This window comes from Myxine glutinosa, chromosome 3 (assembly GCF_964187855.1).
Source record: "Myxine glutinosa chromosome 3, kmMyxGlut1.1, whole genome shotgun sequence".
Taxonomy (NCBI): domain Eukaryota; kingdom Metazoa; phylum Chordata; class Myxini; order Myxiniformes; family Myxinidae; genus Myxine; species Myxine glutinosa.
The window spans coordinates 95,161,374-95,178,046 of record NC_136263.1 but is presented as its reverse complement, the minus strand read 5'-3'; the positions used below and the strand labels follow the sequence as shown (position 1 = coordinate 95,178,046).

Genomic DNA, 16,673 nt, shown 5'->3' with positions numbered 1-16,673 from the left:
CTCTTATTTCTTCTTCAGCTCTCCTTTCCTCTGCTCTTCTCTCCTCGAGTTCCTTTTCAGTTCTCCTTTCCTCTGCTCTTTCCTCGGCTCTTCTCTCCTCGAGTTCCCATTCTGCTCTTTCCTTTTCTGCTTTCCTTTCCAACTCTTTTAACCTTTCCTGGCTCTGCAGTTGCATCTCCATTTTCCGGAGCTCCACATTTCCTTTTTCTTCAGGTAACCAATCCAAGGCTACCTCTTCCCATGTTCCTTGTCCCACTGGAGATTCTACCACCAATGTCTGAATCTCTGCTTTCTTCATACTAACTCGGACCTCCAAGTTACAATATTTGGCCAATATCATGAGTTCCGATCTTTTTAACGCCTGGAACTGTGCCTCATTAGGGAACGCCGCAAAGTTTTCTGCGTCAAACACAATGGTGACTAACAGTTAGCACCTGTTAACCTTCACACAAAAAAATTCCAATTTTTGAAAAATTTGGGAAGGTTAGAAAATTCCAAATTTGGGAATTTTGGGAATGTTAGGGAATTCTATCCCAGACGAACCCCCAATTTCTGTTACGTGCTCCTCCCCAAACCCCAGTCACGGTGTACCTCCGAGCCCCGAAAGGAGTCATGGCAGAAAGATGTGTTACTCTGTGTGTCAATGACCAATGGTGAAACCACACCAATTGTTATCAAAAAACAAGAATTTGTATTAAGGTCACACAACAATAACAGCACAAGAACAATATTAATCAATTGTACAACAAATATTATATCATTCCTATGATGGTACCATCAGTTTTTTACAATTTAACTCACTGTGCTTCAAGTGAGCGAAAAGAACATTCCCAAAGTCTCTGTCCCGGCATCAAGCCAAAGTCGATCCACGCTCCGGTGATCGCAAGAAAAATGTCATATCGAGACCAGAATCCAGTTCGGTTGACAGTCACGCTGCCAAAGAGGTGCAAAGGTGCCCTCAAAAGGCGACTGGGATGTCACACCTTCGGGTATGAATGTTCAACGGCTCCCAAACACAGAACCATCGAAATCCACGTTACACACGCAAAACCAGGCTAACGGCTTGGTGCAGTGAAATGGCTGGAGCGAGGTGAAAAGGCTGGAGCGATGCGAAATGGCAGGAGCGAGGAGAAATGGCCGACGGGCCTGTACTGGAGGCGTACCTGCACTCCAACAACGATTCTCTTCGGAATCAACCGCAAAACCTGTCAAACAGGTTTATCTGTCACAGCGATCACAACTCTGTCGCAGGAATGCCTTTCCCAGGAAACCCAAATTTCGCTCGTAAACCCCATTCGCCAGCGTCTCCTCGAGACCTCAAAGCAGCTCGGCCTTTCTTCCCGACCTCACTTGCTCCACTTTTTCTTGCTCTTCTTCTTCTTCCGGTTCCTCCCGATCCGGTTTCCGGTTTCTTTTGAAACACTAATTTTTTACCTTTTAAAAACAGTTATCTCCATTTCACTTAAGCGATAACAATAATAGTACATGGAACCAAAAATGCCAACAGTAGATGAAAACCACAACGACGGAAGTGACGAATCCGTAACACAACATACAACTATTTGATCTTCATTTCAACAATATTGATAGATAAAGGTGATATAATACAACAAATATCATGAAACATTTACATTTTGTAGTCCATTGTATAATTTACATGAACATAAATGCAAATGTCGCATGTGGAAAAAATAAGTACACCCCTATATTTATCACTACTTCAAATACCTAAAATTAGAATCAGGTGCACCAGCTCAGGTGCAAATGATTAGAACATCGTTAGAGAGGATCTTGGAGGAACCTGTCTTATTTAAACCTCAGACATTTACTTTGGTTTGCTCAATGATGTTGAAGTGTGCAGCGTCACCACGCCGAGATCAAAAGAGCTCTCTGAGGCCTTCAGAAAGAAGGTTATAGATGCCTACGAGTCTGGGGAGGGATTTAAAAAGATTTCCAAACAATTTGAAATCAATCATTCGACTGTCCGGAAGATCATCTACAAGTGGAGAAGATTCCATACAACTGCCAACTTGTTCAGGCCAGGCCACCCCAGCAAGTGCAGCCCAAGAGCAGACTGCAAGATGCTGAAAGAAGTCTCGAAGAACCCCAGAATGTCATCATGGGACCTACAGGTTGCTCTTGCCACTATTGATGTCAAAGTGCACGAGTCTACCATTAGAAAGGGGCTGCACAAATTTGATCTACATGGGAGGTGTGCCAGGAGGAAACCTTTGCTGTCCAGAAAGAACATCAGGGCAAGACTAAAGTTTCCCAATGAACACCTAGGCATAGACCAGCACTTCTGGAACAATGTGCTCTGGACAGATGAGTCAAAGGTAGAGCTGTTTGGCCACAGTACCAGAAGACATGTTTGGCGAAAACCAAAGACAGCATTTGACCACAAGAACCTGATACCAACTGTAAAGCATGGTGGTGGAAATATTAAGGTTTGGGGCAGCTTTGCTGCATCAGGGCCTGGGCAGCTCACCATCAAAGAATCCACTATGATTCTTCATTGCACCAGAGGGTGCTTGAGGATAATGTGAGGCCATCTGTCTGAAAGTTGAAGCTCAACCGAAGGTGGACCTTGCAACATGACAATGACCCTAAACATACCAGTAAATCCACCAAGGAATGGCTGAAAAGAATGAAATGGAGGGTTCTGGAATGGCCAAGTCAAAGCCCGGAGCTAAATCCCATCGAGATGTTGTGGGGGGATTTGAAACGAGCTGTGTATGCAATAAACCCCTCAAACATCGCACAGCTGAAAGAATTCTGCATGGAGGAGTGGGCAAAAATTTCTCCCAGTTGATGTCAGAGACTGGTAGACAGTTATAAGAAATGCCTACTTGAGGTTGTTTCTGCCAAAGGGGGCAATACCACCTATTAGAGCCAACAGTGTACTTACTTTTTCCACATACGAAATTTGCATTTATGTTTATTTAAATTATACAATGGACTACAAAATGTAAATGTTTCATGATATTTTTTATATTATATCACCTTTATCTATCAATATTGTTGAAATGAAGATCAAATATCTGTATGTTGAAATATTGTAACGATTTTGAGAAGTGTAACGGGTTTTGAGAAGTGTAACGGGTTTTGAGAAGTGTAACGGGTTTTGAGGAGTGTAACAATTTTGGAGGAAGGGTAACGGATGTGAAGAGTATGGTTTTGGTATGGTAACATCCTGGTAATGTAAATAATGGTCGCAGCCGTCCTCCTAATTAATTTCATAGAACATACACGCAGGTCACGATATATCTTTTAAATAGTGTATTTCCTTATTCCATGTAGGCTAAGTATGTGTTTTCCACTAGATTGACTTTGCATTGTATCAAACAAAATAAGCGTAGGCCCTTCCAATTTCCCCAAAACCTCCCTTCCAATTGCCTTCCGCATTTTGGCTGGTTTTCTTCAAACCACCATTGGCCACGAGGTAAGGTTGGAGAAGAAAGGCGTGTCTCCACCTCGTCAGAAGAGGGCAGGAGTGAACCGGCCCTAACAGCCAATCAACACCGCGGTGAGTGACCCGGTAGGCGTGCCCTCGGAGCCGGCGGCTTAATTCCGCCGGAGGTGATAAAAGCGACTGCAGGGGACTGCTTTATGAGTCCAGATGAGAGATGACTGGAGAGAGGCCTTGAGAGATACGCTGGGGGATGACCTGGAAGAGGAGCGCAATCCACCGCAAGCCCTACCTACCTACCTACCTACCTGCCTGCCTGCAATACCCCCCTGTCGTTGGAGAGACGCGCTGAACGGAGGGAGACGGCTCCACCCCAGGAAGAGGAGCAGGTGTGCCGAGCCAGCGCGTGACGGCCGCGGATACGCGACGGAGGTTTTCCCGCCAAAACCGCGAGGGGTGCTGCGGCCTCCGACCTTGCCTTCCTCCACGCGTCCACCTCAGCTATTCCTTCCTGCAATATCCACCGTGTGAGTGTGAACGTCCTGTCCTACTCGTTTGTCTTGGGGATTAAGTAAATGAAATAGAATAAGTTAACAATGCACTGTGTGACTGCTCTTTTCCATCTATTGCTGTAAATAATATTGGTCGCTCTAAAATATTGCTTGTGTGTGTATAATAAATCTGTTCTTCCTCCGTATTCTTCTTCTTCTTTTTCATTCTCTTGCGATCGCTTTAGAGATTTCCCGATTGAATATCCGTGGGGCGATCTGGTCAACGTCGGGTGAAATCGGGTTTTAATCGGGGAGTAACTGTTCGGACGCGGTTAAATACACCACCGCTCGGTCCATATAACATCTAAAAGCCGCGTCTGTAACAATTGGTTGTCAGGAGTTGGGATTCGGACCTGGGACTAAATTTGTTAGGCCCAAATTTTGGAGCACCAATTGTACTATTAGAGTAACAATTGGTGTCTGGGAGTGGAATTCGGGTCCCGAACCAAATTTTTAAAAACATCTAGAAAAAAAAATTTTTGGTCAAAATTACGAGCTGCCGAAATTTATTTTGTTTTATAAAGCAAAACCCGAATTTTGAGATCGCGCCATGGACAATCAAGGCGATCGGATGTCGGTGGGAGAGATAGACAGGGTGGAATCGACCCAGGACCTCGGGGAAATGTATGTGGAGGAAAGGGAGGAGGAGAAAAATGGCAATGTGGTTGCGGAGGTTTCAGACGCACAAAATGGCGCCCTCGCGCACGTGGTTGAGGAGGCCACGGTCGCGGAACCAATGAGCGCGACCCAAATGCAAGCCTTCATGACCCAATTCATGGTGGAAATGCAGAAAAAAAACGACAGTATGGAACAAATGGAAAGCAGAATTATGGGGCAAATGGGGGTAATGAGGGACGAAGCGAGGGGTACCGGTGGGAAGTTAGACAATAATTTTGAGGGATTAGACAAGAAATTTGGGAAGTTAGACAATAATTTTGAGGGATTAGACAAGAAATTTGGGAAGTTAGACAATAATTTTGAGGAGTTAGACAAGAAATTTGGGAAGTTAGACAATAATTTTGAGGGGTTAGACAACGGGATAAAAGAGGTAAAGAATGGGTTAACGGGGGTGGAAAACAGAATGGCTGCCCAGGAGAATCAGTTAGAGGGGGTGAAAAATGGATTAATGGGGTTAGAAAATAGAATGGAGGACAAATTGCGGGAAATAGGGGAACAATCCGCCCGGGAAATCGAACAGATGGGGAACCAGATGGAGGAAATACGACGAGGGGTGAGTGAGGAGGTCTCGGGGCTACGCGAGGAGGTAAAGCGAGGCGAAAAGCGTATCGAGAAAGAGGTGAGAAATAATACGGTAAAGTTACAGGGGGGAATAGAAGACCTGACGAAAGGAGTAGAACAGCTGACGGTGGGACAAAAAGAACTAGCGGACCAAGTGGAAAAGAACACTGCAATCATCGGGGGTTTAAAAGCAACACAAAAGGACATTAAAAATGAATTAATAGCGACACAAAAGGAATGTCAAATGGTACATGAGGGATTGACGAAGAGGTTGGAAGAGGTGACAGAAGTAATGGAGACGAAGGACCGGGAGGTAAGGACGCACATAGAAACGGTTAAAGTAGCAATGGAGGAAGAAATCGAGGGGGCGCACCGGGAGCTGAAAGAGGTAAAGGAAAAATTAGAGGAGGTGGAAGAAGGGGTGAGTGAAATTAAGAAGAGACGGAGGGAAGCTAAGAGGGAGATAAAGGAGGAAGTCATGGAATATGTACAAGGTCTGTGTTCAAATCATGATGCGGTGCTCACTAACCAAATAAAAAGTTTGCAGGTGGCAGAGGAGGTGCGACGAGGTACGGAGGTGAGTGGCAATGTACATGATGTGAGGGGAGATTCAGTCGGCTTGGGGGGTGGTGTAGACCCGGGTGTTCGTGAGGGACCAATGGTAAGATGTATGACTGGTCCGGAGTGTATGGACAGAAGAGGTGTGCAAGGAGGTTTGGCTATGGGAAGTGAGGGGGGTGCTGGTGAGCAAGGCTGTGGGGGTATGGCATGGGTAGCGGGTTGCGGAGGGGCGACCCAGGCATCGACACCGGGAGGGGTAGTGTTTGGAGGGGCGGGGGATGCGCGGGAGCCCCCCGGGAATAGCGTACTGTGGGAGCCCGAGCGGTTTGGTCCCGCGTTGATCCCGCAAGGAGTGACGCGCGGGGTCCGACCTTCGGGCGCCCACAAGGTCCCACTCGCGCCGTATGACGGCAAGAGTGATTTGAGGGCGTACCTGGCGCAGTTTGAGTATGTGTGTAAAGGCAACGGTTGGAATCCGGACGAAGGTGGAGTACACCTGGTGGGGGCACTGCGCGGTGCGGCGGCGGAGGTGCTGACAGCTTTACCACCGGGTGCTCTCACCCTGCCAGCTCTCCGTGCGGCTTTAATTAACCGTTTCGGTATCGAGCAGCAAAGCGAGCTTGTTAAAGCTCAACTTGCGCAGCGTAAACGCAAGCCCCAGGAGACCATCGGGGAACTTGCTCACGATATTCGCCGCGCAGTAGGGATTGCACACGCAGACATGGCAGCGAGTTCCCAGGAAAGCCTGGCGCTGGATCATTTTATTCAGGCCCTTCCGGATCTGGAGCTCCGACAACAGCTCGCCATGTGGCGCCCGCAGACCATGAGTCAGGCGGCCGACGCTGCAGCCCGTTGGGAAGCAGCGAGGCCCCTGGCCCGGGGAGGCGAGCGCCATGCAGTGGCGGTGCGTCAGATGGGGCCCGTGATGGGGGGCGGCCCCCCAAGGGGGCCCGCCCCCGACGGGGGCCCTGATCTGGAAAGCATGGTCCAGAGGTTAGTGGATCGGCGCCTGGCGGGACCTGGACCATGGCAGGCGGCCCCAGCGGTGGCACCCGGTAGTCCCCGACAGAGTACCCCAATTCGGACATACAGGGGGGGGAATTTGGAATACCGGAGGCAAGCACCTTACCAGGTGAGGTGCTATAACTGTGCTCGGATGGGTCACCGTGCGTGGGAGTGTCGAGCTCCGCGCCGGGACGTTTCCCGCCAACCGATGCCCTCAACTCCGCCCAGTATCGATCGGCCTAGCCGACCACAGACACCCCCCCGCCAGGGCCCGGGAAACTAGAACGTGCCGGGCATGCAGGGCGGTGTTCGGCAGTAGGGGATGGAGAGAAGCCCTCGTTGACGCGACAGGTCATTCATTGTGGCCAAATTGGGACGGGTAGTTTGACAATTCGGTGCAAAATTGCCGGCGTGGGGGTAGACGCCGTGGTGGACACGGGAGCCAGCGCCACGATCATCAGCCCCGTGGTCCTTAATTCGAGTGCAGACGGCTGGGGTAAAATCCAGCGTCTGGAAAATCATAGTTTGCAGTTGGCTACCGGGGCAACGGCTCCGATCATAGGGCGTGGTTTTGTGACCCTCAAGTTGGGATCGGTAAAGCAAGAGATAGAGGTTTGGGTGGCGGAGGTGTGCGACCCATGCTTAATAGGGTTGGATTTGTTGACTGCCAGCGGTTGTAAAATCGACTTGAGTCGGGGGATCCTGCGATGGGGAGTGGAAGAGCTACCATTGGAGGGGGTGAGCACGGCCGAGAGGGTGGAGCTGGAGGCTCCTGAGGCCGTGACCATCCCTCCGGGGGCCGAGGCCGTAGTGCCGGCCCGATGGTCAGCTCGCCCGACATGGCAGGAATCCTGCGGCCTGGTCGAACCGGTGGCAGCGCTATCCGTACCTGGTTTAATCGTGGGCCGTACCCTTGTAAAAACGGACGGGCCGGTGGTGGCCGTCCGAGTAATTAATATTAGCACAGAACCACGCACTATAGTGAGGGGCACGAAGGTAGCTGGCTGCACCCCAGTTAGAGAAGTCGCGTCAGTGAGGGGCGAGAACGTCCAGCCGAGCCGGCCCCAGGGGGAGCCTTCAATAAGTTCTAGGAATTGGCCCGATTCCATTTGCGAGATGGTAAATCGTAGTAGCATAGAGTTGGGAGGTACCCAGAGGGAGGCCTTACACAAACTGGTTGGGTCCCATTTGGACCTCTTCTCCCTGTCCACCGAGGATATTGGACGTACGGGCCTGGTGAAACATCAGATCCACACCGGTGAGGCCCGGCCTATTCGTCAGGCCGCCCGACGGCTCCCTTGGAGCAAGAGGGCGGAAGCTGACGAGCAGGTTGAAAAAATGCTCGACGCAGGCGTGATCGAGCCCTCGGGAAGTCCTTGGATGTCACCTGTTGTGCTGGTCAAAAAGAAGGATGGGACCACGCGGTTCTGCGTGGACTATCGCCAGCTAAACAACGTGACACTCAAGGACTCATATCCCCTGCCAAGGATTGATGACACCCTCGATGCCGTTGCGGGCTCAAATTGGTTCACAACTTTGGACCTCAAGAGTGGGTATTGGCAGGTGGAGATGGATAGGGCAGGGAAGGAGAAAACGGCATTTTCCACAGGTAAGGGACTGTACCAGTTTACTGTGATGCCGTTTGGTTTGTGTAACGCCCCCGCCACCTTTGAAAGATTGATGGAGCATGTACTAGGCGGCATGCCATGGCAATCATGCCTGGTGTACCTGGATGACGTCCTGGTACATGCCCAAACGTTCCCCCAGGCAGTAGCGAATTTGGACCAGGTGTTCGGGTGCCTCAGACAGGCAGGGTTGAAGCTGAACCCGAGTAAGTGCACTTTGTTTGCAAGAGAGGTGGCCTATCTAGGTCACGTGATCGGCCGCGAGGGGGTAAAAACGGACCCAGACAAAATTAAAGCGGTAGAGGAGTGGCCCGCACCATGTACCATCAAAGAGGTGCGGGGATTTTTGGGACTCTGCTCCTACTACCGGCGCTTTGTGGCGAAATTTGCGGAGTTGGCCCGTCCCCTCCACCGGCTTACGGAGAAGGGGACGCGATTTAATTGGACACCGGAGTGCCACGAGGCCTTCCAGAAATTGAAGGGGTGTCTAACATCCGCACCCCTTCTAGCTTACCCCACTAGTAACGGGGCATTTACCCTGGACACGGATGCGAGCCAGGAAGGATTGGGCGCAGTTTTGTCCCAGACACAGGAGGGCGTGGAGAGAGTGATTGGTTACTATAGTCGGGCCTTAAGTAGGCCCGAGCGAAATTATTGCGTCACTCGCAAAGAGTTATTGGCCATGCTGGCTGCCATGAACCATTTCCACCCGTACCTGTACGGGCGGAAATTTTTGGTTAGAACTGACCATTCCTCCTTGCAATGGCTCCTTCGGTTCAAGGAACCGGAGGGCCAAATTGCAAGGTGGTTGGAAAAGTTGCAGCAGTACGATTTTGATGTGGCCCATAGGGCCGGGAAGGCCCATGGTAATGCGGACGCACTCTCTCGGCGTCCTTGTCTGGGGGAAAACTGTAAATTTTGTGCGAGACACGAGGAGAGGGAACAATTGGGCGATTCCGCCCCGATTCTCGTCGTCCGGGCAACCCGGGTGAGAGGGCCAATTTTGCCACTAACCGCGGACGAGGAATTTGGAGAGTTGGCTTGGAGCACGGCCCAGCAGGAGGATCCTGTTCTGGGGCCGGTGTTCCAATGGGTCAAATTGGGGCAAAGGCCAAAGGGGGAAGAGGTCACCCCCCTCGGGGCGCAAACAAAGGCATATTGGGCTCAGTGGCAGACCCTGGAGTTGAAAGGCAACATCTTATATCGCAAGTGGGTGGAGGTTCCCTCTGATAGAACTTCCTGGCTGGTGATAGTCCCTGACAAATTCAAGAACGTCATATTGCAACAGGTGCATGGTACCCGCTCCGGCGGCCATTTGGGCAGGACAAAGACAATATCTCGGGTCCGCCGGAGGTTCTATTGGGTGAATATGGGGCGTGACATACAGGACTGGTGTCGGAGATGCGACGCCTGTTCTGCCAAAAAGGGACCAGCACGGAGGATGAGGGCCCCCCTTCAATTACATCAGGTGGGGGCCCCCCTTGAGCGGGTGGCTATGGATATTCTAGGACCGCTGCCCCGCACCCGCCAAGGTAATAAGTATATCCTCGTTGTAATGGACTATTTCACCAAGTGGCCGGAGGCCTATGCCCTCCCCAACCAAGAAGCAGGGGTGGTAGCACAGGCCTTCGTAGAAGGATTTGTATGTCGGCACGGGATTCCACAGGAGCTGCACACCGATCAGGGTCGAAATTTTGAAAGCCAATTGCTAAAAGATGTGTGCAGACTCCTGTCAATTCGGAAAACCAGGACCACGCCCTTGCGGCCACAATCTGACGGGATGGTGGAAAGGTTCAATCGAACATTGATCCAACAACTGGCATTGTTCACCACCACCCGTCAGGATGACTGGGACGAACATCTCCCGTACCTGTTGATGGCCTACCGAACTAGCCAGCACGGGGCCACCGCATGCAGTCCAGCGTTGCTTATGTATGGGCGGGAGTTACGGGCTCCCGCCGACTTGCTATGCGGTCCCGTGCCAGACACCACGGATACACCGCCGAGGGAGGGGTACGCACGTCACCTGGAGGAAGGCATGGAGCGGGTCCATGCCTTCGCCCGCCGCCAGCTCCATCTGGCGGGGGCCAAGATGAAGCGCAGGTACGACGACCGGAGCCAGGGGAGTCAATACGCTCCGGGGATGAAGATTTGGTTCTTTAATCCCCGGAGGCGGAAGGGAAGGTGCCCAAAACTCACCTCCCCCTGGCAAGGCCCAGGAGTCGTCCTGTCGCAAATCTGTGACGTGGTCATTAAGATCAAAATGGGGCCACGGACCCCCCCTCGGATCGTCCATGCCGACCGGATAAGACCTTATGCCGGCGAGCAGGCGCCCTCATGGATCGCCTCGGCTCTAGATGCCGAGGCAGGACCCAGTACCTCTTGCGACGGGGGCTCGTAGCGTCAGAGGACTGGGGGGATGGTAGTAGGAGATGCCCCGCTGTGGGGGGGATGGCAACTCTGTCATCCCTCACCAGTGGGGGCAAATGCGCAATAGTTTATGGGGTGGCTATGACAACCGAGCCAGGGAGGGCTTGGATAATGATAGGGATCTAGAAGAGATTGACATTAGGTAACGTTAAGTTTAGTTAGTGACTGATACCTGTAGTGGGGACGCAGGTAGATTAGTGTGGATTATAATGACGTGGGAGCGCAATAGTTTAAAGGGACGACTGGGAAGCGCAAGTTTCAGAGGGGAGAAGTTAGCGGAGATGATGCCGTGCGTGTGAGGATTGAACAGGTGAGAATGGAACAGGTGTGATTGCACAGGTGTGCAACTGAACAGGTGTGTGGAGCAGTGTATGAGGGAGTAGTGGTGATTGCGTGTTGTGTTGACCAAATGGTCCAGGAAGAAAGGAGGGTGCAGGTGGCACCAGGTATGATTGCACAGGTGTGCAACGACAGGTGAATGAAGAACAGGTGTATGTGGCTGTGTGGAATAAATGGTAGTGTGGAATATCTGGAGTATTGGAATGGATGGTCGTGGAGTGAGTATGGTGGAAATTGTGGAGTGGAGTGGATGGTGCGAAGGTGTGAATGGGGGAAGAGTGGACCCCCATCACGGATACCCGGGGCGGGTAGTGTAAGTGTTAGGTAGAGGGTATAGGTAAATTGTGGTTGGATATTGGCATCTGTGGTGCGAGTGGAAGAATGGTCTTTGGATGGGTGCATTAGTGTTGTGGAAATGGCTGGGCGTGTAGCCTGTTAGTGTGTGTAGTTGGTTTGGGCACTCCACCACTGTGAGGATGTCGGCCAGGTGAGGCCGCAGGTGGGCTCTGGGAGCCGGTAGTAGTTGTTGTGGATGGGGCCCGAGGATCCGGAGGACGGACCCGGGTAGCCCAGTGCCAGAGGGCACCAGTGGGGTGACAGAGCCAGGAGAGGGGCTGTCCCCAGGTAGTTAGGTTAGGGTGAGGAGCTAGGTAAGCTCGGGTGGCAACTACAGTGGTGGAGGTGTGCAGGTGGGTAGACCTGTTGGGAGAGGTACACGTCGCAGCCCAGAAATTGTGCGAGGGCACCGGGAGATGAATCGGGGGAGTGAGACCCCAAATTGAAAAGCACCACAGTTTGGCCAATGGGAATTGGTTTTTAGAACCCATAGTGTAAGAGGGCCAATGGTTTGGCCGGAGAAAGACCCCGGGTAGTGTAAAGTGTGTTAAAGTCATTTAGAGGATAGTTAGGATGAAGGATCTCCTCACACCATCTGCATCCACTCACCTGAGGTGACAGGTACTCCACACCATGCCATGTTTTGATTATTTTTTATGATGCAAATGTTTGGATTGTGAGACGCATCATGACGTGGGTGTGACATTGTGCGTAATTCCATCTCTCCCTCCTTATGAGGATTGATGATGAATTGGTGATGGCAAATTTTGAAGTAACGGGATTGTGGAGACGAATTTGGTATAAGGGAAATATGGGGAAGACGTGACAGTAGTGACGAATTTGTAAATGTGTAGATTTTTGTACATATGGGGTGGGAACAAGGGTAGGGTAGGTGACAGGGGGGTGACGTACGGTAGGGACGAGCTTTCTCACTTCGGCCTCCGTACGCATTTCACCTTGCATTGCCTTATTGACGTGTACCCTTGTGACCTTACCCCTCGCTCAATTGTCTTTCTTTTGTCTCCCACATGACCTGTGCGCCATTGGGTGCCGATGGGAGCGTGCGTGAGGTGGCCATTGTGCGCCCGAGATTCCCAGAACCAGCATGCATTGCGTTGATGTACCACTTTATGGACCGCTGTTCTGCGGCCAAGTACCACTTGATGGACCCCAGGTTCTGGGGCAGGGCACCTCTGTTGGAAACCGGCCATAGTGGCCAGGGAATCTTGCTTGCGGACCTCGGTAAGGTGGCACCTATGCCAAGGAGGTGGACCACCCTTAGTTGGCCCCTGAGGCCCTAAATAAAAATGGACACAAGTTGTGCTTTTTATTATGTCCAAATAGGCCGCATGAAGCCTGAAGACGTCGGGAAGAACATCGGCCCAGCAGAGAAAGAGAAGACCACCACCAGTTGTTTTGTTGTGTTTATTATGAACCATGGTAACCGCACCGGATGGTGTTTTTGGGTGCTTTGTGGTGTTTGGGTGCTTTTGGGTGCTTTGGTGGTATTGGTACTGGTGCATCGATGCAATGCGTGCTGTCTCCTCCCTCCCAACAGGAATTTCTTTTTCTTGTTCCCTAAAAAGAAAAAAAAAAAAAAGAGAAAAACACAGGTCCTGGGTTGCGTTGTAAATAAGAAATCACGTCATTGTAAATAATGCTCCCCACCGTAAATGTATAGTTTGAGAATAATCCCGTAATTCGGTTAGCTGTGGGCTTGAGTCTGTTAGACAGGATGCAATGCAATAGGGGGACATACTTATTTGTGTTTTAAAATTGTCACACTCAGGGTCAGGTTAATTGTAGAGGGAATTACACCTACATGTCACACTCAGTTAAGTCTAGTAGGCCCGAGGACGTGCCTGAAGAAAGGAGGGTGCAGTGTAACGATTTTGAGAAGTGTAACGGGTTTTGAGAAGTGTAACGGGTTTTGAGAAGTGTAACGGGTTTTGAGGAGTGTAACAATTTTGGAGGAAGGGTAACGGATGTGAAGAGTATGGTTTTGGTATGGTAACATCCTGGTAATGTAAATAATGGTCGCAGCCGTCCTCCTAATTAATTTCATAGAACATACACGCAGGTCACGATATATCTTTTAAATAGTGTATTTCCTTATTCCATGTAGGCTAAGTATGTGTTTTCCACTAGATTGACTTTGCATTGTATCAAACAAAATAAGCGTAGGCCCTTCCAATTTCCCCAAAACCTCCCTTCCAATTGCCTTCCGCATTTTGGCTGGTTTTCTTCAAACCACCATTGGCCACGAGGTAAGGTTGGAGAAGAAAGGCGTGGCTCCACCTCGTCAGAAGAGGGCAGGAGTGAACCGGCCCTAACAGCCAATCAACACCGCGGTGAGTGACCCGGTAGGCGTGCCCTCGGAGCCGGCGGCTTAATTCCGCCGGAGGTGATAAAAGCGACTGCAGGGGACTGCTTTATGAGTCCAGATGAGAGATGACTGGAGAGAGGCCTTGAGAGATACGCTGGGGGATGACCTGGAAGAGGAGCGCAATCCACCGCAAGCCCTACCTACCTACCTACCTACCTGCCTGCCTGCAATACCCCCCTGTCGTTGGAGAGACGCGCTGAACGGAGGGAGACGGCTCCACCCCAGGAAGAGGAGCAGGTGTGCCGAGCCAGCGCGTGACGGCCGCGGATACGCGACGGAGGTTTTCCCGCCAAAACCGCGAGGGGTGCTGCGGCCTCCGACCTTGCCTTCCTCCACGCGTCCACCTCAGCTATTCCTTCCTGCAATATCCACCGTGTGAGTGTGAACGTCCTGTCCTACTCGTTTGTCTTGGGGATTAAGTAAATGAAATAGAATAAGTTAACAATGCACTGTGTGACTGCTCTTTTCCATCTATTGCTGTAAATAATATTGGTCGCTCTAAAATATTGCTTGTGTGTGTATAATAAATCTGTTCTTCCTCCGTATTCTTCTTCTTCTTTTTCATTCTCTTGCGATCGCTTTAGAGATTTCCCGATTGAATATCCGTGGGGCGATCTGGTCAACGTCGGGTGAAATCGGGTTTTAATCGGGGAGTAACTGTTCGGACGCGGTTAAATACACCACCGCTCGGTCCATATAACATCTAAAAGCCGCGTCTGTAACAATATGTTGAAAAAGTCAAAACTTTACATGGGGTGTACTTACTTTTTCACGTGACTGTACTTGATGATATGTGATATCCTGTATGAGGACAATGACGTGAGTGATGGCAAGGTAAACTGTGCGTGCCTTGTATGTGAATAAATCTCATGTAAAGCATCCATTTGTGTAGTCACGCTTATTGACACGTCACTGTGAGATGCGTTTCATTCACAGACAGATAATGGTGACACCAATAATTAAGAATGGTGTTTCCGCCAATTGAATACCATCAACCCAAAACGGTATCGAGCAGGTGGAAGTTTCGTGCTGTGTCACGTGGTACACGGTATGTGTTTCCTTGTACCTGTTCTCTGAACACGACACTGTAGTCCAAGACACATCAAAATGTATTATGTTTCACTCTATCTCTCGACTACTTTAACGTCTCTAATTATTCCCAACTTCTTTATGGGGTTGGCTGGAGAAAGTTTTTGACCACAGACTTTCACGAACTAGTTGGCCAGGGCTGTCGTTCGATCGAAGATATTTTGAACATAAATTTTGAATCTGTTCAGGGTGTCCGCATCAACTGGTCTATCCTTCGCGAAAGACACGGTGGTGGGGCTTGGGGGTCTTTATCGTCAACCAACTAATGCTAATTAGACGGTAAACCCAGGTTGATGTCCATCTGAAGGACGGCACAAACGTTGATATATCACCCACCCACCTTGCCTGTGAATGACCAATCAGAGTATTTATATATAGGTCGTCCGATCGGGAATCGAACCCGGACGAGCCAGCTCTAAGAGGCCAGAAGTCGCTATGCCCCTGATATATTGGAAATCCCGAATGTCTGCATGAGCTCCGTCGTTTTCACAGCAGAGCGATGATGATGCCAATAAGTGAGGATATTTTGCCACAATCTCTTCGATATCGCTAGTTACCTCCAGAGGGAATCGTCGCAAGTGCTGAAGTCGTTGGATTCACTCAATGCTGTTCATACGTTGCACGAATGGCTCCTTCTTAGTGCTGGATGTGTCGCAGACCGATCGATCCACCTCCGAAAACATTGTATTGTAAGGGGTATCGCCATATAGGGTCTTCTCGTCCATCTTGTACAGGGTCTTGCAACATGTTACTGGCTCTGGGATATAAACGTGACGTCATCACTCCAAAGTCCAAGCTTCCTCATGGCAACTTTATTTATTAACAAAAATCCGCTTGCTTTCAAATAAAGGACATATACACACATATTGCTGCAATCATATAATTGCCATATATACGTATACCTGAAGCTCGCTTGCTCTTCCTTACAGGTGTGTGTGTGTGACGCACGCAGCCGAAAAGTGTTCGTTTTTTTTTTTTTAACCTGGATAATTAAATAATGGGTTTGGGGGGGGGGGGGGGTCGATGTTATTTGGCGGGAAAAATCGTCATTTGAAAATCAACAACGAAACCAGCGAGAAAGAAAACAAACAAACAATTGAAATAGGCACTGCATTTTGGTAACCTCACGCACACCTGTAACGTGTTGACTATAGAAACTATACACCTTCAATAGAACTTGAAAACCACCTGTAGATATCACAAATAAACGCACTCCGACATGGTCCGACTCGTACCACTCCTCCTCGTTTATCATTTCTACCCCGTCGTGCATCCCCAATCTTCCCCTTTTGTCAATTTGTTGTTGGTGATTAAGTTTTCGCCTGAAAGGTTTCAAAAAACGTGGTGTCAATGTCCATCTCACCGACACACATCCATTAATTTTCAATAACCTCTTCCACAATAACCCCTTCCCCTTTTACATCACTCCTCCCCTTTATAACCCCATCGCCTCCCTTTTCACATCAATCCTTCTTATTTTACATAACGCTCCTCCCCCTTTTAAACCATGTCTTCTGACACATGACACCTCCTACTTTCACATCACCCCTCCCCTTTCACATCACCCCTCCCATTTTACATCTCCCTCTCCCTTTGACCTCAGCCATCGTTTACATCACCAATTGCTGTTTTTACTTTGTAAATGGGACGGAGTTGGGCGAAGGAAGCGACCTTAGTTTAATTTACCAGCACCAAAGGTTTCA

General features: G+C 50.0%; 1 long non-coding RNA gene across 1 annotated transcript; it reads right to left on the bottom strand.

Annotated features, from left to right (window-relative positions):
• Positions 1-607: 607 nt before the first annotated feature.
• Positions 608-16,470, bottom strand: LOC144891147 (uncharacterized). The gene is made up of 3 exons (XR_013622740.1): positions 15,528-16,470; positions 14,647-14,682; positions 608-1,422 (listed from the first exon to the last, which is right to left on the bottom strand). It is a non-coding gene; the product is annotated as an uncharacterized LOC144891147 (long non-coding RNA).
• Positions 16,471-16,673: the final 203 nt, after the last annotated feature.